Genomic DNA, 23,886 nt, shown 5'->3' on the forward strand with positions numbered 1-23,886 from the left:
AAATATTAGAAGGCAAGTTAATGATACTTGCTGCTGACTCTGGATTGGGAAGGAGCTGCCTGAAGTATCAGTGACTGGCTCAAGAAAAGAAATAATTATAGGCTGGCTGGATTAGAAATTTAATCTCTATAGCATTTTCCCACAAGTAAATGAGATTCAATTTGTAAAATATCAGGGAGGAAAAAACTATCACACACACTTTTCTCTATGCACCTTAGAAAACTGGCTACTTTGGGACCCTCAGCTATGTGTTCCTCAGAGCTACATTCCAGAGGGTATTCCCCAGACAGAGTGAAACTCTCAAACAGGAGACACTTAGAAAGGGAAGCCCTTGAACCTAACTCACCAGGACTGAACGCCCGAGCATGACCTCCACCATTCATGATTCAGTGAACACTAGGCACTTCCCTGGAGCGGCCACTTGTGCCAACACTAAGAATAGAGACAAGGAAGGGCCCACCTCTGGGCTTAGAGTATAGTTGGAAATGGGTCTTTCTTCTAAAGGAAAACAACAGAGAAGAAACTACATCCCTAACTTTGAAACTTCTGGGTGAACTTGGGATTTCCACACTGGGGAGCCTTGTCTTAGTGCGAGTTCCTCCAGCACAGCTTGCCTAGACCTCCCACCGTTTGCAGACAGGGGACACCTGACCAGGTCTAGGGAGGCTGTGAGGCTTGGAGAGTGGCTGGCCTAGCCCCAAGCTGTCAAAGACGGGAAGCTGCCATCTGTACCCACTGCCCCCCACCTCTCTGCTTTTTTCCTCCAGGAATTCCCAACACTTTATGCCAGAACCACTGAGGGCATTTTAAAAAATATAGATTCCCCAACCTACCTCAGCCCTGCTGAATCAGAATCCTTGGATTGGGTGGAAACTGCTTTTTAAATAGTCTTCTCAGAAAATTTTTATATGTCAAGTTAGAGAACCACTGGGTAGTAGAAAGACCACAGCCATCAGAGCCAGTTAAACCAAGATTTGAAATCCAGCACTGACACTTAATTAACATAATTAACCCTAGGGACCTGGGTTAATTACTTAACTTCTTTGTGACCCAGCTTCCTGTGCAGTAAAATAGAACAATGCCCAGCGTTGTTATAAACTTAGAATAGACTACGCTAAACACTCATCACTGAGTTACTATGATAATCGCATCCCACCTCCACCAGTGCCTGTCCCCAATGTTTTATAATCTGGTTTAAATTTAAGTCAAGTTTCTCCAGGGTTGTTGTCCTAAGGGTATATTCCTATATGCAGAAAGAAGAGATTTGTTCACTAATTTTTTAAATCCAGGAAATAGATTGTAAATAGAAATGATTCAGGGGATTGAGTTGGTTTTAGCTATGAGTGTGAACTATGGGTACCCCTCCATGAAGAGTCAAAGTCAATTATAACCTATCTAACTGGGAGCAAGAGACACAAAACTGGTAAGACTTGTGGGAAAGGAGAGAGGTCGCCATTCTTTCTCTTTACATTTCTGTGATGAGCTACCTTTTATTGCATGATAAAAATGAGAAGAGCTATGGACTAGGAAACAGAAGACCTGGGTTCAAACCCCAGTCATGTGACTTTGGACAAGTCAATCCTGTGTGAACCTGAGTTTCTTTGTCCAAAAAATGAGAGATTGGAGTGCTAAAATCCTACTCCACTGACCAATGGGTTTCATATATTTTCAAAGTACAAAATATTCACCTAATAGCCACATAAATGAGGCAGGCAGGCACCAGAACAGGAAAAAAAGGAAGACCTGCCAGGCTGCAAGCTCCTACTCTGGGAGTCTGGATGTAGGATATCTCACAGGAGTCTGATGTCAGGCAGTGTTAACCTTGAATTTGCCAAGCCCCAAGCACTTTAGTGCTCACAAGAGTTAGCCTCAGCCCAAAGTTCCCAGTAGAAAGAGGAGTGAGCAGAGTGTCCACATGTCACCTGTCTCTGGATGCTCCAAGGGCAGGAAGCAGCCAGAAAATACTTAACCCCAAACTGGGATAGAAATGAGATCCATCCAAGGCAGGAGACAAAAGGTAAAACTGCCCAACTGGTTTTCCAAGAAAGTTTGGAGAAGTTCATCAGAGGGTGAAACCCCTATCAACAGAGCCACATGAGAGTTGGCAGTGATGCAGCCATGGTCTCTATCAGCAGCTTCCCAGCAAAGGCATAGACAATTTTTCTTTGTCTGTCAAGCCAACATGATTTTGTCAAGGTCAACAGCTGGATTACTCTTGGGTTGGGGTGCTCCTGCTTGAGTGCCACCTGGGGCAGGTGTAGCAATTAATGGGATACTTGGGGAAGGAAGGAATTGAGTGTGAAAACCCCAAAGAAATGAACATTCTACTTCCTTAAGATTATACAGGTCCTGGCATGGACTTCCTTAACTCTGCTTCCTCTCCACTTTCTAATGTAGTCACCTTTCTTCTGATCTTTCCTTCCATCTCCCCTGTCTTAGAAGACAAGATGTCATCCAACCTGACAGTTTTGCCTCATTGCCTGTGCATAGCCACACACCTCTCTCTCCTGGATGACCACAGAAAGACTAACTCTTCTTTCTGGACCTTCCTATTGGCTTATTTTCCTCTACATGTCCTTTAAATGTTGGCTTCCAAAAATCCAGCCTGAGCTCTTTGACCTCCTTTTTGCACATTTCTTCTTGGAACAATCTTTCCAAATCTATGGCCTCAGTCATGATCTTCACGCCACAGACTCTGAGTTAATATCAGAGTTCCCAGATTCCATCTTAAGGTTCTGACTTAAGGTTCAGGTCTCAACCATCCCTTTGGTCTCTCTTGTTAGCATAAAAGAAAATGGTCTGAGCTACAAGAAGGAAACCCACAGTAGGTTGCTTTTCAGAAGGGCTTTTCCCTAGGAGGCCAATGTGAGGACATTTTCCATTTCCCTATTCAAACCACTCCCCCATCCCATCCCATAGCTACTGAAGCAGTACAGGAGTGGTTCAGAAACATTGGTACCTAGATTTGAATTTTATCTCCACACTTAGGCAACTTGCCCAACGTCTCCAAGTCTTAGTTTCATCATCTGTCTTGAGGGGTTGTAATAATATCTGCATTACTGAGTCATGATGAACATAAAATGAGATAACCCCTACAAAGTGCTTAGCACAGCGCTCAGCACTAAGAAAGATCTACAATGTTATCTATTATTATATGGCCATGATTATTATGCAAAACGGTGATTCACATTGGAACTTCTGCTATCTTAATAGGGAAAAAAGTTTTCATTTTCATTTCAATTCTTTCTAACTCCTTTAACCCTTTCCTGCCCCGTAGCTAAATCTAATCCAAACGGTAGGCACGAATTCCTAGGGCAGTTAGTGAAAGATGCTCATGGAGGGAAAAGGGCTTCAGTTCTTTTGCATTTCTTTGCCTAATTATAAGAGTTTCCTGTCAGCCAGGATGAGCTCACTCATGCCAAGTATCCTCTTACGCATAGTGAAGCTGAGAGGAAAGACACATGCCTGAATTCAAACTGCAATGAGAGCAAGAGATGGACATCAGGCAGAATCGGGGAAACAAGGTGCCAAGTACAGGAAGCATGGGTTTTGCATAAGAATTTACATTTGCCAAATTTGTTCTGCTCTCAAGTTCCATCTTCTGCTCTTAAATTAAAATGTCCTTTTCACTCTCAACCAAAACGGGTGGGACTGAGCAAGTTTGAACTCCCACAAGAGACAAGTGACAGGAAAGATGAATTCTTGACCAATTGGAATAATTCTGTTACTTACACCTTTTCCCCTGGGGCGTGGTGGGGAAACACTAACAGTCTTCTCAGAGCTTCATTCTGTGTGGCTTCCCCAATGCTGTGTGTTTGTTTGCACTCATCACGGTGAGGCACATACTTTCCTCCCTGCTGAAGTCCCAGCTTTCATTTTTCTTTAGCAAGTAACACTTAGTTCGCTGCAGCCTGCTGATTACAAGGGTGCACAGACCCAGATGAATCATAGAAGCAGGCAGATGGCACAAATACAAATCCTCTGCATTGTGTCTTACGCCCACACTAACCTTCTCATGTGGCCTCTCTTCCCAGCATCCCTTTCCTTCATTACCTCATCCATACCCAAAGGACAATTAGTGCATTCAGGCACTAGAGACAGCTAACTGTACAAGGGAGAGTACAGCAAACAACCTCCTGGTTCCTGGAATCTAGACACAACACAAAGGCAAAAGAATTGAAAACAGTCATCGTATCTGCGGCAAGTGCTGCAGGGTGCCATCCAGATCTTTCATCAGGTCCTAAGTATTCATCCCCCAGCTGCCAGGAGTGTTGACTTCTGGTGGCTTAGCTGAGTTCCTTTTTAAGTTATGTCCACGGGCTAAAGGGGCTGCCTTTCCCAATGACACCTCCCTCCCAAAGACAGACAGTATCCAATCCAATACCTGGTCAATGTGTATGTGTTGGGTGGGTTTGGTGGGGGATAGGGGTGCAGTCAAAGCTGATCTTTCTGCTTCATTTCAGAGCAACTCTGAAAGGCCATCCCAGGTCCAAAGCTCCCTGTAAGATTGGCAGGGGCTTTTATTTGGACTGCATTGACATCTGACTTCTCCTTCTGCCCTGTCCTACTCCTATCACTCCCCAAAAGAATTTTCTGTGTACAAATCTGCATCTCAGAACCTATTTGTCATTGAACCTCACCTAAAACAGGAACTCTGACAAATGAATGCATCAAGGTTCGAGGAAACTAGTATTCCAGAAACGTCCACCAAGACTTGAAGCACTTCTTAAGATTCATGGAAAGTTATGGGGTAGTCTGTGGTGTTACAGAGCCAGCCAAATTGGCCCCACAGTTAGATGGATGCACAAGTTAGGCTCTGGGGAATGACAGGACCTGGGACTGAAGCCAAGATGCTTTGGGCTCTGTCCCAGCATTTCTTCTGTGTGCCCTTACGCAGGGTTTTTAGAGCAGTGCTTCTCAAATGAGCAGTGTTTGAGGACCATTTGCATTTTCAATATATCACAAACCAATTTATTGTCAAGTACACTAAAATAAATTACAACTCCACACTCCTTAAGTGTGGCCTACACATAGTAACTTCCTTCAAAAGAGCATAGTATGAAAGTAAGGACAGGGAAGAAGATAACTTTACAGTAAAGAAAACTGGCAAAGACTGCCTCTGTCAGATGACCAAGGTCAACATCAACAACAGTGAAAAGTCGTGTGTATAGTATGTAGCCTTGATATGATGTGGTGGAAATGGCACTTCAGCTCTCTGGTCTTCCTCCCCCAAACCCATAAGCCCAGTTTAATCATGAGAAAGGTAAATCCCAATTGAAGGACATCCTACAAAACACCTGCCTAATAATCTTCAAATCTTTCAAAGTCATGGAAACCAAGAAAAGTCTGAGAAATTGTCACAATCAAGAAGAGACACAATGATCAGTGGTAATATGGTATCGCTGGATAGGATTCTGAAGGAGAAAAAGGACATTAGGTTAAAAACTAAGAATATCTGAATAAAGTATGAATTTCAATGAATCATAATGTATCAGTATTGGTTCACTAATTGTAACTAACATAATATATTAATTTTACTATCTTACACTATCTAGAAGATAGTGCAGAGTATGTGGGAACTCTCTGTACTATCTTCTCAATGTTTCTGTAAATCTATTCCCAAAATAAAGTTTATTATAAAAAATAAAACAAATGACAACATATCTGGACTTTTAAAGACATATGAAATATAGGCCTAGATGACTTAAAATTTCTCTGTCAAATTACCTTAAAAGTTTTTAAAAACTTACTCTCACTTTCTATATTCCAACCACCAGGAGTAAGTGGTTCTCAGACTGGCTTCAATCTGTTGACTATCTTTGAGGAACTCTCAATTTGACTCTAGGGTTCAGTTTCCTCATCAGTAAAATGGGAGCATAGGGCTACAGGATCACAGTCCCCTCTGGATAGCCTCTGGATAGCCTCTGAAGTGCTGTGCTGAGTGATCGATCACCTTCTGCCAGAGCAGCAGGTGCTCAGAACCAGATGCCTAGAATCAAGCCCCGCTCCATGATGATGACATGAGGTCCTCACTATCCAGCATTATGAACAGCTGTCCTCTCCCTATACCTCTTGAACTCCAGTAATACAAAGGCTACTGTCTCTGGCCCTTTTTTGTTATTGTTGTTCCAACACAGAACTAGAAACGAGGGAAAACATAAAAATAATGCTATGTGTTCAGGCTGTCACATATGGTCCCCAAGCCAGGGTGCTGAGTGTTCTTTTTCTCTCTCTCATTTGGAACCCCAGAAACCCAAGAGAAGACTCTGGTGCTGGGAGACTGATGGAGTTGCAACCCAGCTGTGGGGCAGGAACCAGAGCGCTGTCTGCAGACCATGATTTGTCATAGTACAGACAGGACACAGTATGAAAGAAGACACATCACATATGGGACGCTGATAAAATAATTAGAAGACAAACCTTCCAATGAGCAAGAAAGAAAAAAATGGCAGTTGAGAAACAGATGGTGGCAACTTGTCCCATTGAATAGGTTTTTGAGATGTGAGTGGTAGGTTTCAAAACAACCAAAGGAGATAATTATACATCTGAGATGGCCAGAGATTATTCAGTTTCTTGTGGATCTTGGAAAGCCAAGAGGTGAAGTCCACAACTAAAGCCCCAAGAAACAGGATACACACAGAGCAAAGGCCAACAGGGAATTGGAATGAAGAACACTGGTCATCACTCAGGCTCCATGAGTGAGATTAAGGATATTTAAATATTATAACCTGGAAGGAATTTAAATATGGAAACACTTTGGGAGGCTGAGGCGGGCGGATCACGAGGTCAGGTTCAAGACCAGCCCGACCAACATGGTGAAACCCCGTTTCTACTAAAAATACAAAAATTAGCCAGGCATGGTGGTGCATGCCTGCAATCCCAGCTACTCGGGAGGCTGAGGCAATGGAATCACTTGAACCTGGAAGGTAGAGGTTGAAGTGAGTTGAGATGGCGCCACTGCACTCCAACCTGGGCAACAGAGCAAGACTCCATCTCAAAATAAATAAATAAATAAATAAATAAATATTGAAACTCTTATTCCATGTGCCATTCATATGTTATCTCCTACTAATTACATATTATTTCCTATTACTTAAACTTCTACTACAAAACTCTGTGGTCCATCTCCTAGCAAAAGAGTCAGTCTACATATTTGACCCATATTTTAGAAATTCTTAGAGATGGAATGTTTCAGCAAGGGTAATATTTCATAAGAGTAACATATTGGCATAACAGTGACATACTGGCATAAGAGTAGCACATTGGCAATGCCCTGTTACTTGTTTTAATAAATAATCTCAGAATCTCAGTGACTTAACACATAAAGTATGGTTCTGTACAGGTCAGCAATAGGGGCTCTGCTCCAGGTGGTCTTTGAGGAAGCAGCCTTCTCCCATGCTGTGGTTCCTCCATTTTAAACACAAACCAGCAGAAATGAGTAGGGAGAGTAGAGAAAGGAGAAAGCTCACCCACTCTTACCTGCCTTGGACTAGAAATGACGCACTGCTTTTGCTCACATTGCATTGGCAAGAACTAGTCACATGACCTCACCAGACACAAGAAGGCTGGGAAATAGTTTGATTCTGTGCCCAGGAAGAAGAAATAGGTTTGATGAGTACTGAGATGATTGCCAGGAGTAATCATAAGAGGCACTCTCAGAAAGCTGCCCAAACATGTTGGTCTTCAGTAGTTTCACATGGCTTATAGAATGAAATGCTCACAAAACATGGGCACTGTCTAGACAACTTTCTTATTAGCACTTGAGTCAGTGCCCCACCTGTTAGCACCTATTCACAGGATTAAAAGTGTGGGTTCTGGAGTTTGACTGCCTTGACTCAAATCTGGCTTCTGCTTCTTGCCTCCCATGTAACCACTCTGGGATAAATTAAACCTCCTCTTTGCAACTTGGTTTTCTCCTTTTTACTTAGATATTGGTACAAAGGATAAGGATATTGTTACTTGTTTCAGAGGGCTGTGAAGTTTAAATGAGATAATTCTCATAAAACACTTCCCATAGTGCCCAGTGCATAATAATTTCTTAACATTTGTTAAATACTTCTTACATACCAGGGAGTACCATAAGTGCTTTACATTCATAAACTAACTTAATGCTCACAAGAACCCACAGAAGTCGGAACAGTTTTCTCCATTTTAGACGTAGAAAAACAGGCCCAGAAGAGTTAACCAGTTCAAAGTGATACAACCAGTGAATAGAAAAAAAAATAGTAACCCAGGCATCCTGGTTTTGAAGCTAAATTGATTTACCCTATCATCACCTGCCTTTCAATAAATATCCCCTATTTATTGCTATTAGCACCTTTATTGAGGTGTAAATGATATAAAATAATGTACTTATACTTAAAATGTACAATCTGATAAGTTTGACATTATACATATACATATACCTGTAAAACTGTCACCACAATCAAGATTATTAACATATTCATCATCCCAAGATGTTTTTCTAGCCCCTTTGAAATCCTTTTCCTCCACTACTCTCCACTCCCCCTATCCCCAGGCAACTATTATCTGCTTTCGGTCACTATAAATGTCTGAATTTTCTAGATTTGTGTATAAATAGAATCATGCAGTATGTCATTTTTATCTGCTTCTATCAGTGTAATTACACTGAATTTCACTCATGTTGCACGTGCTAATAGTTCATTTATTTTCATTGATAAGTATCCCATTGTATAGCTATACCACAGTTTGTTTATCCATTCATCTACTGATGGACACTGATGGACATTTGGGTTGTTTCTAGTTTTGGACTATTATAATAAAGCTTCTATGAATCATCACGTTCAAGTCCTTGTATAAACATATACTTTGATTGCTCTTCAGTAAATACCTGTAAAACGACTGGGTTATTTGCTATCTATATGTTTAGCTTTTAAAGAAACTAGCTATTTTCTAGAATGATTGTACCATTTTACACATCCATCAGCAGTACATGAGAGTTCCAGTTGCTTCCCACCCTCAACTTGCCATGGTCAGTCTTTATTCTAACAGATGCGTAGTGCTATATCAGTGTGGTTTTAATCTGCTCCTAAGGAATAATGATATTGAACATTTTTAATGCATTTATCTGCCATCCATATGTCCTTTCTGGTAAAGTACGTGTTCAAATATTTTGCCCTATTTTACTGGTTTATTTGTTCTCTTATTACTGTGGTATGGGAATTCTTTGTATATTCTGTACGCAAGTCTCTTGTTAGATATGTGATTTGAAAATATTTTCTTCCAATAGGTAGCTACTCTTCATTTTCTTAAGTTTCTTGCAAAGAGTAGAGGTTCTTAATTTGAATGAAGTCCAATTTATATTTTTTTATTTTATGGTTTATTCTTTTGGTATGGGATTTATGAAAACTTTTCCTAATACCATGTCACAAAGATGTTCTCTTCTATTTCCTTCCAGAGATTTTACATTTTTAGATCTTGAAAGTAGGCCTATGATCTCTTTTGGATTTGGATATGTTGCAAGGTTTGAATCAAAGGAGTTTTCTGCTTTTTTTTTTTTTCCTGTTTTTACGAATGGATGATCAATTGTTAAGAAGTCTATGCTTTCTCTATTGAAGTGCCTTTAAACCTTTATAAAAGTCAATTGACCAGATACATGAGATTTATGTTTCCATTTTATGTACTTATATATTCTCCATCTTGATACCATTACCACACTACCTTGATTACACTACTTTTATGTCTCAAAATTAGGTAGTATGAGTCCCCCAACTTTGTTGCTTTTAAATATTATCTTGGCTATTCTAAGTCCTTTGTATTTCTATGTAAATTTTAGAATCATCTTATCAACTTCTACCAAAAAAAAAAAAGCCTTCAGGGATTTTCACTGGGAATGCTTTGAATTTATACATCCAGTTTGGAGACAATTAACAATATTGATTCTTCCATTCCAAGAATTCAGCATATTGTTCCATTTATATCTTCTTTAGTTTTTCTTAGCAGTGTTAGGTAGTTTACAACAGGGATCCCCAGTCACTGGGCCGTGTGGACCAATACTGGTTCATGGTCTGTTAGGAACCAAGCCGCACAGCAGGAGGTGAGTGGTGGGTGAGCAAAGGAAGCTTCATCATATTTACAGCTGCTCCCCACTGCTCACATTACTGCCTGAGCTCTGCCTCCCGTCAGCGGAGCGGCATTAGAGGTTCACAAGAGCGCAAATCCTATTGTGAACTGCACATGGGAGGAATCTAGGTTGCATGCTCCTTATGAGAATCTAATGCCTGATGATCTTTCACTGTGTCCCATCAACCCCATATGGAACTGTCTAGTTGTAGGAAAACAAGCTCAGGGCTTCCACTGCTTCTACATTATGGTGAGTTGTAAAATTATTTCATTACATATTACAATGTAATAATAATAGAAATAAAGTGCGACATGAATATAACATGCTTGAATCATCCTGAAACCATCCTTCAACTGCCCCTGGTCTGTGGAAAAACTGTCTTTCACAAAACCTGTCCTCGGTACCAAAAAGATTGGGGACTGCTGGTTTACAATATACAGATATTGTGATTATTTTTAACAACTTCTTTCATATCCATATTATTTCTCTATACAGATTATATCTAAAAGTAGCAGGTCACTAATACTTCTCTTGTGTCTTCACTGGGCCTCCATTTCCTCATCTGTGAAGACAGAATAAAAACAACTGCTGCCAAAGTTGGGCACAAAATTGCATGTGTAAGGCACCTAACATTTGTGCCTATTGCATAATGCTGCTGGTCTGATTACAGAGTTAATAAGTTTTGTTTAATAAAAGGATGAAGAGGGAAATAGAGGAGTCATAAGGATGAGGCAACAAAGTGTGGGTTCAAGGCAAGAGGCATCCAATCGGATAAGACTGAGTCTAAAAAGGAAAAAGAAAAATAAGAAACAACAATGGCCACAGTGGCATTAATTGCTCAGAAATTAACCCCAAGACTCAGATAACCAAATGAGGTGGTGTGGTAGAAGAAGTTGTAATGCACCTGGCTAGACAAAGAATATGTAGTAAGAATCTGTTGTGTGCACATACATTAAGAACTTAACAGGTGATGTTCCAGTTATAGGAATGGGAGCAACCAACAGAAATTTAGCCAGGAAAGGAGCTTGAATATGTAGCACTGAATACCCTCTGCATATCTGGGTAGTCTGTAACCTTGTCCATGTCCAGATAAGAATTAAATAAAGCTGACTCGTGATGCTTCTTAACCTCTAATCTTCTGCTGATACAAGGGCGTCCATAACCCATCAGGAAAGGGGGCTCCACCCACTGGGAGTGGGCATTGATAACAAAACACCCAGCAAAATGCTAAGTGCATAGCGACTTACAATAAACTCTTAGTTGACCAACTGTGAAAACATTTATAATCAGGGTTCTGAGTTTTTTATTGATTGGCAGGTGTGTAAAGAATAGATTTATTAGTCAAGGTAATTAGCACTTGCTACCACAACAAGCAAACCAGGAATCTCAGAGGCTTAGCAGGATAAAAGTTACTTTGACAGGACATAAAGTTGCTGTTTGTTGGACAGTGCTCCTGCAGCTCACAGCTACAGCATCTGGAACACATGGCCTCCAAGGTTGCCATACCCGAAAAAGAGAGCCACAGAGGAACCACATTGGCTCTTCACTGCCTCAACTCAGAAGATCTGCTCGTACCCATTGGCCAGAACAAATCACATGGCCCTGAACTAACTGCTAGGGAGACTGGGTCATATAAAAATGCACACTATAAGCATTAACTATCTCTCCTGCAGAAAGAACTAGGATTTTTCCCCCACTCCACTCCATTTTTCTTCTGCAGAAGTGGTAGGGAGCAAACGGATAAGCTGTTCAAGCAAAGAGTCTGCTTTGAGGTGTGTCACATGGCCAGGGGTGAAAAAAATATGAAAATCTGACCATGGTGATGGAGACAGTTCAGTATTTATGGAAGGAATTTTGGAGCACTGCTCTCAATGACAGTGTTTCTGTACCCAAATCTTTACACCCAAAAAGCTCTGAATATGTTCCAATGTACTGAACATGGAACCAACGGGTGGAAATAGGAAGGATTACACTTGTCATCACTCCCAGTGACCCACTGGGGGATTTTTGTCCTTCTTGCCCCCATAATTCTGGGTTCTGCAGGCTTTGACCCTAGAAGGGCACATTTTTGCCAGAGGACACAGCAAGTGTCCCATTGAGCTATAATTTATGATTGTTGACAAGGCATGTTGGACTCCTAGTGTCCAGGAATCAGCAGTCAAAAAGGGTAGTCAACATATCGTCTTATTATATGTCTGCAGGATCTGTAGTTATATCCCCTTTTTCATTCCTGATATTGACCATTTCTGTTCTTTTTCTCTTGATCAGTCTAGCTATGGTTCTATCAATTTTCTTGATCTTTTTAAGAATCAACTTTATTCCTATCTGTGTCTTTATACTTAAACTGCATCTCTTATAACCAGCATAGTTCTTCTACTGTTGTTTTCTATTTTGTTGATATCTGTTCTTACCTTAATTAGTTCTACTCTTTTACTGCATTGGGATTTAACTTATTCTAATCTTTTCAGCTTTTTAAGGTAGCCTTAGGTCATTAATGTAGACTTTTCTTCTTTTCTAATACAAACACATAAAAATATAAATGTTCCTTTAATTACTGTAGTAATAGTTGCTTTAAAATCTACATCTATTAATTCTAATATCTAAGTCACCTCAAATTGATCTTCATTGATTATATTTTCTCTTGAGAATAGGTCAGGAATCTGGTTCCTGCTCTTTGTATGTTGGGTAATTCTGGATGGTTTCCTGGACATTGGGAATGTTTGGTTAAGGAGATTCTACATTTCTGTTACACTACTCCCAACGAGTGTGATGTTTTTGTTTTGGCAAAACTGCAAACTCTGTCTTTTGGGCAGTAGCTCTTATCTCAGTTAGGTCATTGACCTTTTACCGAGCTTCTTGCAGTGTGCCATATGCACACAAAGTTTGGGACTCAGCCAGAAAATTGGGCACCTGATGCATGGGATTTGGGGATCCCCTCTCTGGCCCTCTTCTTTTACAGGTTTTCTCTCACTTTCTCCTGGCTCTGGCTGCTCTCAACTCTTTCTTCTAGTTCATCAGGCCAGAAAGACTATGGGCTAAGAGCTATCTGCTCTTAAGCTAAAAACCACAAATAGGGGAAGACACACCTTGTCTTATCCTTTCACACATGTGCCAACTAACCCCCATAATCTGCTTACAGTTACTCACTTCCCGATGCCTTCAGATAGTTGTTCTTTGTATTGTTTATCTGTGGTCAGTCTGGTAGCGATTCAGCCATCCCAGGAGTGAAAATAAGTATGCATATTTTAAAGTAACAGTTAGGTGTAAGACGTTTAAGTGTGTGAGTTAACTTTTTGTGTTCATTTTTCCACAATAAGAAGACTTAGAGGAGCAAAAGAACACAAGACAGCTTGGAAGTGGAGAATGAAAGTTTCTGGAAGTTGAGAAAACACAGAAAAGGAGGTAGAGGCACCACGACAGCATAATTATGGGTTGAGTTGATTCTCAGTCCAATCTGGCAAGAGTGATGAAGGTTATTGGTAAACATGCGGAGAGCCACATGCTGTGGTCCATACCTGCTGTTTGTCCCTCAGCCCCACTCTCCACTCTCCACCTGCTGTCTGCCCTGGAGGCCAATCTATATGAAAACGGAGTCAAGGGTTCCCTTTTCCTCTGGCTTCCATTTGCATTCAACCAGCAGAGAATACCTGCAGGAGATTAAAGGGAGGGAGGAAAGTGAGGTCAGGATATTTTTTCCCCAAGATCTTTCCCTGGTAGGTTTCTGTGAGTTGATTGCATTCCTCTACCAAAGGCCGCAGTTGCTATCAGGCAGCCCTCTCAAAAACCTCTCTAGGTGCTGGTAAACACTCCTTTCCTTCCACCCTTCTGGCTTAGTGTCGGTAATGGCCCTCTACTGGGGCTCTGCAACATCCCTTGTTGCTTTTCCTAAATCCTGTGTACACTTTTGTAAACAGTTCCTTTATTAAACTCTTCCCAGCATGAGTACACCATCTGTTTCCTGCCAGGATCCTGATGGATAGAGCACGCTCAGAAAAATAACTTTAACAGGGCCTTAGAAACAGGATGGTAAAATATCAGCCCACTGTCAAGGAGGGGAGAACACATTAAATACCTCCAAAATAATAACTCATAAGCTTTATTCACATGTATTGTCTAATTTAATGCATTTAACAACACTCAGATTATATAGGTAATGATATCATTTCCACTTAAAGTTGAGAAAATTGAGACTCTAAAGCAGGTGGGCCACTGGGATTCCCTGACCTTCTTTAGGCTATAAATCCTCTTATCTTCCTACTACCCCTAACCCATTTCATTCAGACAACACACACCACCAATGCTGAAATGCAGAGCTCTCTACCTTCTGGGGCAGCCGGGACATTTTTAAAGTCTTTGAAGCCCAGGAATGGTGTGGTCATCCCAACTTTGCTCTGCTTCTGTTAAAGTCCAAATGCTAGAACAATAGTTCATGGTAAATTCAGCCAGTTTGTTCAGAGACCTGAGTGTATTGTTCAGAGACCCCTCTTGCATTTATTTTAAAGAAACTATTTTTTAAAACTACAATACAATATGGGAGTTGTAGTGTGTACAGCTCACTGAAGTATTCCTTAAACATCACTCCAGGGCTCCACTGGAGTTCCCAAGCTTCAGGGTATGAAACTCATGATACAGAATTTAAGTCAGCAGAATAGATCAAGATCTCAGGCTCTGGGAATGGGCAGATCTGAGTTCCTTTACAACATTTGCTAGAAGCCATATTCTAGGCAAGCTGCATAATTTTTCTAATCTTCAGTTTTCTCATCTGTAAAACAGAGATAATAATAATACCTACATCATAATGTTAAATAAATTAAATAAGCTCAGGCATTTTAAGTGCTTAATACAGAGCCTGGCTCACTATAATCACTCAATAAAATACAGCCGACATTAATACCCAGATTCAAATTCACAGCAAAGGCTCATCTTATTATAATATGGCATGTAAATATTAATGAAAAATGTCTTTAAATCCTTTTAGACACATATTAAAGCTTCCCAATTGGGAATTTACAAAGAAATTAAAAAAAAAAAAAAAACTAAGCCTTAAGAGTATCCAACATTGCTCCCATTTCCATTTCAATAAAAGACTCCATAAGTTGCTGGTCCTCTAAATAAGCCTTGTCATTTCCTTAAGTAAACTTTCTGTACCACTGGGTATAAAATGTAACAGAAAGCTATGTGCTCAATTTATTTTATAGTTTCTTACTTATTGTTTTCCATTTCCTGTTTCAAAGCTGTAAACGTTCCTTAAACTGCAGCTAAAATTATTATTGTCATTGAATTACCTAATTTCTTAGTGTAGAGTCTGGATTGGAGGGCACTCCATCCCCCAGTGAGCTACAAACAGGCGTGTTGCTAAGCAAGGGCTGTGCAGTTTACTCCTGCATGTGGTTCTGACTTTGCCATTTGATGCAGGTGGGTTCTTCCTGCAAATTGCTCATTAGAAAATCTGGATCCCAATTTTAACCACGGAAGTTATTCTAGAAATACTTAAGGATTGATTGATCCACCAGAAATTGGAACATTTTGACCATATTTGGTCATCTTCCACAGGGAGACCAGAGTTCCCCCTTGTAAAGGCTTTCGACCTATTAAATATTTTATCCCCAAATTCCAGTGAGTCTTTGGAAAAACCTCCAATCTATCCTTCCCTCTTTGGTCAAGGCCAGGATCATGGAGCCCTGCCCTCTAAGATTAGCCCATGGAAAGCTCAGGGAAGCACACTCCTCAGACATCAGTGTCCAGGTGCAAGCAATGCCTTCTGGGGACATCATTCTGTGGAGCTGGATGCAAGGCCAACATCTAATCTGTTCCAAGAGTCAGAACCTAGTTAATGTCTCTCACACACTCCTCTAGAAATGACCATAAAGTCAATGCCATAATCAAATATTTGGTTTTTCTGTTTATTGATTTGTTTTGTGACTCCTTCATAATCAATCTCTACTCCGAAAAATGAGAAGTGAACTACAGCTATTGGGATTTTCTGCAGATGGTCTCCCAGATGGACAGCAAGGTCCCCAACATAAGACTCTAGACACTTATGATAATTTTTATCAGCCATAAACAGATATAATCTCAACCACAATGACTTTAGGCATCCCAAGGCTTCAATCAAATAGGTTTAGATGTCTTTGGTGGAAGAGAAGTATTCAATTTTTATTTAAAATGTCACCAGAACTTCAATGACTCTGAAAACCAATCTTTCATCTTTCCTTAATAGTACCACTGCCTGATCAGACAGACAGGATTCCTGCTATTCTTGGTATAAAGGTTACTAAACTGTTAGACAAAATGCCTTCAACGAAAAACAGGTTTCAGTTTTCAGTAACCCAAAATAGCATATCACCGTGGCCACTGTGATCTTAGGTAGATCCACCACGGGTGAGGGAATCACTAAAAAAATGGGAGTTACAGAGTGGTGTTGCCTCAAGCCCTGTGAACCACCAAGCCTTCATGCCAGAAAGTCTGGATGTCATACAAAGTAGCTGGAAAGCAGGCTACCTGTTGCATGGTGGTGAACTGATGGCATCATCAGGCATTCTGCCCTCCCCACCACAATCTAAATATCAGCAGATGGAATAAACTCGGCGCCAGTGCTGAAGTGGCTCCAACTGTCTCCATCATCAGACACACCCCCTGGCCCTGGCCACTGGGATGTGCCCCAGAGAGAGCAGGTGGGGCTTCTGCCCTCTAAATACAGGAGGCCCTTTCAGCTTCTGCTCTAAGCTTCTTTTAAACCACCACTGGAGATGGGAAAAATCAAAACTTCACAGCAATGATAAGAGCACTGAAAAGAAGCAGATTTCCTGAGTCTTGAAAGGAAGGGGCATTGGAAGATAATGTTTTTCTCACTGCTCCGCCTGTGTTTTCTTAGGCCCAGCTAAATCCAAGGCGGTCTCTCCCAGGCCTAGGCTCTCTGGAGGACCCTGCGCAGGCAGCTGCCGAGGGAACAAGGGAACTTGCTGCCCAAAATGTGTAGCTGCAAGTCCAAGAAAAGGACACAGAACCCTCAGGAAGAAGGTGTGTAATATTTTTGTTGAATCAAATCGTGATTTTGTAAGGGGAAAAAAGACACACATAAAAGGCCATTTAGCATTTGGCAAAAAGGGGCAAAAAAGAGCTTTCCGTGTTCAGTACAAACTCACTTCAAGGGAGCTGTAGATCAAATTACCAGCCTGTGACATGTGGGGATTGGCTGAGCAGCGGGCTGACGGAAACTCAAATTCCAAAGCTTCTGGACTGTTCCCGAGCCCATAAACTACACAGAAAATGATCCTGTTTGCTGAATTATTTTCAGTTGCAACAGCTGCTATAACAACTCAGAGAATTGTAATATGTATATACAGGGCTGGTGAGCAACCACGTCAAATATTCTGCAATGGGGTCCCATCTTCCCTTTCAATCCTTTTAGGTGGAGGTGCTAGAGCTGCTGTGAGGGGCCTAGAAAATGAATGGGCTTGGGTGCACGTTCAGGGGTTCACACAAGGAGTAGAATTAGAACTGGAATTCCAAGGGGAAGATCCACAGGAAGAAAAGAAATATATCTTTTCACAATAAACATATACGTATGCATGACTTTTATAATTCAAAAAGTGAATTTTTTAAAAATCTGGATAAACCCCATATATCATCATGATGAAGAAAGTATTGGATAAAAAAGGTTCTGAAATGAATTTGAATTTAACAAGTGAGTTTGCAATTTAATTTACTAAGAGGTGAGTATACGAGTGGCATTACAGAGTCTACAGACAAGGTTTGGTTGGCACCTGTGTTTATGGACCCCTTGTAATAAATCAAGGGAATATGGGGATGAGGCCCAGGTTGTACTGGAGCAGGGATTGCAAATGCCAGACAGTCCAGGTAAGGACTAATTTATTCATTTGGGCTGGCACAGGGCTTTAAAACATTGGAATCTGAATGTCTTCAAGTGTCCCTTCATTGTGACAGCAACCACCGCATGTCTTTATTCTACATCCCGGATTGGCACATCCACAGGCATGGTCCCTAAGGCATTTGAGTTTCCAACACTTGCTGTCCAACCCCATCACTTCCATTTCTGATCAGGAAGTCAAACATCAGGATATCAGTGAGTGAGAAAGGAGAAAACTGTGTTGGAAAGCAAATGAAACAAATTAACAGAATAACAAAATTGATAAGCACCATTCTAGCAGTATATCAGTTTGTGGGGGCTGCCCTTAACAAAGTATCACAACCGGGTGACTTAAACAATAGAAATGTATTTTCTCGCAATTCTGGAGGCTGAAAGTCCAAGGTCAAGGTGTTGACTGGCAGGGTTGGTTTCCTCTGAGCCTCTCTCCTTGGCTTGCAGATGATCGACTTCTCCACATGTCTTCACGTGGTCTTTCCTTTATGTGTGCATATCTGTGTCCTCACCTCCTCTTCCTGTAAGGACTTCAGTCATAATGGATTAGGGCCCACCCATATGACCTCCTTTTCCCTTCATTACCTTTCTAAAGGCCCTATCTCTAAATACAGTCACATTCTGAGGTATTGGGGGATAGGACTTCAACATACAAATGGTCAGGAGGTTACTATTCAAAGAAGAAAAAGTTGTCTATACTCTCTCTCTCTGTCTATGTATATACACACACACACACACACACACACACAGACACACACACATATATATAGTCAATTTTGGCCTACAAAAACGTTCCCCCTATAAAACCTTCTTTAGCCAAACCAACCCATAATAAATCATAATACAGAGATTCACAAACTCTTCTACTTATACTCCTGGGAGTCTTAGAGGATGTCTCAAAACAGCCTTCAATAAGCATAAAATTCCTTTGGCATCTCTATTTTGCAGGCTATTCCAAAATATACCCATGTTTATTTTAATATAAAAGTAACTTCCCTCAAGTCTACTCACACTTCAGGAAATTGCACTATGTTCTGCCTGTGGCTTTGTGTTCTCTTTGACAAACCATATCTAGGCCTAGGGGTAACCACTAAGCCTCATTCCCCTCTCTGCAGCAGGGGTAGAGAGAGGGGATCTCCTGTGGTCTTCCTGCCTCAGAGTCACACCCATCCTGGGCCATTAGAAATTTCTCCTACAGATCTCCTGCCATTGCACTTGGCATTTCTGCTACTGTTGTTGTTTTCATAAGAATTCCAATGGCAAGATGGAAAAGGGCAAATCTCTCCATTTTAGATCATCACGTAATTTATGAGAGGACCATGAGTTAAATGTTAATATGAGTTTTTTTGGGAACCAACAGTGAAGGTATGAGATATCTGATAAGGGGGCTAGGCAGATGACCAGAGAGAACACAAGCTCTGCAACTTCAATCTCATAATCTTAGCCAATATATACAGGCTGCTCCTTTCCCCAGCCAGCATCCAGGACCAGAGACATTACCTGGTTTTACAAAATAGTAAACACACAAATGTTATAAAGCAGTAAAAAATAAAAATATAAAATAAGAACTAAAAAGTTACAACAAAAATATAGAAAAACAGATAGTAACATAAATAATATTCAAGACCAAAAATTGAAAAACAGATAACGATAAAAATGGTTTTGTTTTTGTGTTTTTGTTTCTATTTTCTAACTTTTACCATGAAAATATTCAAACCAACAAAAAAATTGCATAGTGAAATCAATGCCTATATATCTTGCATTTCAATTCAATAATCATTAATATTTTGCCTCATTTACTTTGTCCATCTCTCTCATGAATGGCCTAAGGATAAGGATATTCTCCTACATAACCCTGATACCATTACCATACCTAAGAAAGTGAACGATTATTCCAGTTCATATTCAAATCTCCACAGTTGTCCTAAGAATATCTTTGCTTGCTGTGTTTTGTTTTGTTTTTGAGCCAGCATCTAATCCAGGTTCTGAAGTTGCTTGTGGTTAATTCTTGTTCTCTTTTACTCTAGGACGGTCTCACCCTATCTTTTGTTCCCCCCATACCATTGGCTCTTTTTGGATTTGTCTGAATGTGTCCCTATGCTATTGCGTAACTTTTCTCTATCCCCTGTATATATATGTGTGTGTGTGTGTATATATATATATATAAAGAACTTTTTAAAGGTGCATTAAAAATATATGAAAAATGTTAACCCTAAGGCAGCATTAAAGAAAATAATTATTAAAGTTAATTAAGCAAGTAGAATATAAAAATAAGAAAAATAATTGAAATTATTGGACAATAGAGCTTACCTTACAAATAATTTTTAGCAATAAAAATTTCAGAATGATAAATTTAAAAGGAACTAAAACTTTGGGTATAAAACTGGATAACATAAGAATGAAACTCTAATTTAATAAAAGGAAAAGGTCTGAGAACATGTATATTTATAAAAGGGGGGTAATAGTAGACCTACACATATTAACATACGGTGAGTGCTGAGAACAGGGCCTGGTACCTTCTGATGGCTATATAACTGTTTTCTATGACTGTCATCATCATCGTCACCACCACATAAAATGGATATTGAAAAGCAAAAGTTACAACAGGAAACCTAAAGTATTTATGAGGAAATAAAGAGAAGATAATATTATAATGAGCAAGAATAAAAACCCCCAGTCAGCAAAACATTTCCATTGAACCCCCACGCAATTCACAACACTGTCATTCAGGAGAGGAAAAGGGGGCAAATGCCCTGGAAAAGTCCGCCAGCCTCCTGGTGACAGGTAAGGATCTGGGAATTTGCACCTGTGTCCATACACTTCTGTGGACCTATCACAAATGACAACAACTGTTTTAGAGCAAAGGACACATCGCCATGTGAACATCTTGGAAATGACAGGGGCTGGGTCACTTGTGAGGGCCTCCCGCACCAGCACAAATTTTGCACCACCCACCCACAGTTGCTGCCATGCCAGCCCAGAAAGAGTCCCAGCCACTAAAAGAGAAGGAAGACATGCATCTGCACTCCTGCACACCTAGGGGCTGCTTCCCACAACTAAGTCAGCATTCTTTTGGAAAAAAAAAAAAAAAATAGAATGTGGAGATCTAAGACATTCAACTTTTTGAGGCTTTCCCCAGGTTTATCCATTATAACAAAAGAAAATCTCCACATAAAGATTTTGAAATTGCTTCCAAATTCACAAAAGTGGCAGTTACTCCCTTCTCTCCTACACCTGATCATCCTTCTCCAACACACAAACACACACGCGCACACACACACAGCCCTCCCAACCTCTCAACACTCCCACAGCTCTTAGTCCCTAAAGTGTGGCCTTTGTCTCTCTTCTCCTCTACCACCCTGCTAACCTGTTAAGGGTCAATTATAGAACATAAGCTTTGGCGACCAATCCATAAATTTGCAAGGCTGGCCACTTGTTTAAAAACAACAACAATCGAAGATAAATTTGTTTTGGCTTCAAGTTTCCCCAAATTCTTTTGTCCAGACATGATTGTTAACAGATCACAAAACTTTCTGGAGGAAGAAAGTGTTCTAGCTGGAATGATGACAGTCACACGGCTTCCCAAAAGTTCTGAGGAGAAGCACAACATGGAGAAGTACAGGTCAATTTTGCCAATTTGGAATGCTCTGCAGCCCTCTGCCTGCTAGGGGCCTGGTCAGAGCTCTTGAATGGCCCCATCTCTCTTATCTCAGACAACAAATACTCTGTGCTGCTATCCCGAGTCTCCATTTTTCTACCTGGGATTGAAGAGTTCCCAGGGCCCCTTCAGCTCCAAAAAACTGGGTTCTAAATAGAACCCGAGCTCTAGTTCATTTACTAAACTGCACTGCACATCCAGACCACTCATCCTGAGCTTAAAGTTTCAGCGGTCCCCATAGGAATCCATTGACTACAAATACTTAACAGAATGCCCAGTTGAATAGAGACCTTATAAAGCACTTCTGCTCAATATAAGTAGTCTCTGATCTGTACTTTTATCATTGCTACTAATGCTCCTGACCCTAGTGAATAATAAATGAAAACGTTTTCTTATTCAGTTGAAAACTAAGAAACACTTGATTTGACGACTAAAAGAAAAGGATTGGATTCTTTGAAAACGTTTCTAAAGGAAAAGGGACATCGTTTGTCAGGCAATGAGAAAAGATTACCAATAGTAGTTAAATTGAGATTTACCTGTGTTAAATTAAATTTAGCCTAAAGCTGGCTTCTTACATATTTTAAGTTCAGCCTAAATGTTTCTCCATACATAGTGAACTGTAATCTAACTGGATGTGTAAACAGACTGTCACCTATGCTTGTGCCAATCACACCAAGTTTGGACCAATCAAAGGCAGCTAACTGTTCAACCTGTACAAATAAGGCAAACGTGGAGCTGTAACCAATCCAGCTGTTTCTGTATCTCATTCTGTTTTCTGTATATCACTCTCCTTTTTCTGTCCATAAATCTTTTTCAACCACAAGCCAGCACAAGGTGATACTCTAAACCTATTCTGGCTCAAGACACTGCCTGATTCGTGAATCATTCTTTGCTCAATTAAACTCTACTAGATTTAATTTTTCTAAGGGTTTTTCTTTTAACACCTGCAATACAATCATAAATGAACCCGTAAGGGGAAAATATATCATTCTTATTTTAAACAAAAACCAGTTGCAGTTACATTTGTTTTTAATTACCCATGTTTACCTTTCTGTTTGTTATTTGTCTATTCACCTTTCCTCCCGTATATCAGATGTTTCTTCTGGAACCATTTCCCTTCTTCCTAAAATATGTCCTTTGGAACTTCCTTTAGTGAGAGACTTTGGATAATAAAACATCTCAGCTTTTGTGTGCTTGAAATTGTCTTTATTTTACCTTCATTTGTGAAGATTGTTTCACTGGGTATAGAAATTTATGGTTGATGATTACTTTTGTTCAGGATTGGACTTCTAAAGGAGAGGTGGAATCAGTAATAGATTCCTGTTTTGTTTTGTTGAGGAAAATACCTTCATGGGTAAGGATAGGCCTTTTCAGACAAGGAATGGGAGGCCTCCTGGGCTCCTGGTTGTAACAGGGCAAATCCAAGAGAGATGGATTGCTCTGCATAGCAAAGTGAGGGGAATTTTGCATTTCTAAGGCAGCCTAAAAAAGAAAGAATATGCATCCATGAGTGAGGTAAAAGGGTGATATTAAGAGGGTCTAGATGAAGAAGGAACTTCAAAAAATATAATGGAAAGTGAAGAGGTTGTGAAAAGAAAATAAATCTTGGGGCCTCGAAATCACTAAGCTGAAGGGAAAAGTCAATCTGGGAACTGTTTAGGGCAAACCTGCCTCCTATTCTATTCAAGGTCACTCCTCTGATCACTGAGATAAATGCGTATCCGACTGGCTTATTTGGAGAGGCTAACTAGAAACTCAGAAGAAAGCAACCATTTGTCTCTTATCCACCCATGACCTGGAAACCCCCTTCTGACTTCGAGTTGCCCTGCCTTTGCCTTGAATTGTCCCACCTTTCTGAACTGAACCAGTGTACATCTTAAACATATTGACTCATGTCCCATGACTCCCTAAAATGTGTAAAACCAAGTTGTGCTCAGACCACCTTGGGTACATGTCGTCAGGACCTCCTGAGGCTGTGTCACAGGTACATATCCTCAACCTTAGCAAAATAAACTTTCTGAATTAACTGAGACCTGTCTCAGATTTTTCAGGGTTCACAAGGAGAGGAGACCTACTCAGTGAGATTAAGAATGACCTATAAGTTTCTAGAAAATTTTTGTTAATTGTTTAGTGAAGAATTAACTTTACACATACACACAAAAAACATCTGGCTTTTGCCCTCAGGTACGAGAAGGTAATGCAAGTCCCCTGTAGTGTCCTGTCTAGGGGAGTATCTGTGTTTGCCTGGGGACTTTGGCCATG

General features: G+C 40.4%; 1 long non-coding RNA gene across 1 annotated transcript in view; it reads right to left on the bottom strand.

The window, feature by feature from the left end:
* LOC111523104 overlaps positions 1 to 23,886 on the bottom strand; it is a 225,453-nt gene that overhangs the window by 111,871 nt on the left and 89,696 nt on the right. Inside the window, exons 2-3 of the long non-coding RNA XR_002725434.1 lie at positions 13,638 to 13,731; positions 7,872 to 7,875 (exon numbers count right to left, since the gene is read on the bottom strand). This is a non-coding gene — a long non-coding RNA (uncharacterized LOC111523104). The remainder of the gene's footprint in view (positions 1 to 7,871; positions 7,876 to 13,637; positions 13,732 to 23,886) is intronic.

The sequence above is a fragment of the Piliocolobus tephrosceles genome, chromosome X (assembly GCF_002776525.5).
Source record: "Piliocolobus tephrosceles isolate RC106 chromosome X, ASM277652v3, whole genome shotgun sequence".
Lineage (NCBI taxonomy): Eukaryota > Metazoa > Chordata > Mammalia > Primates > Cercopithecidae > Piliocolobus > Piliocolobus tephrosceles.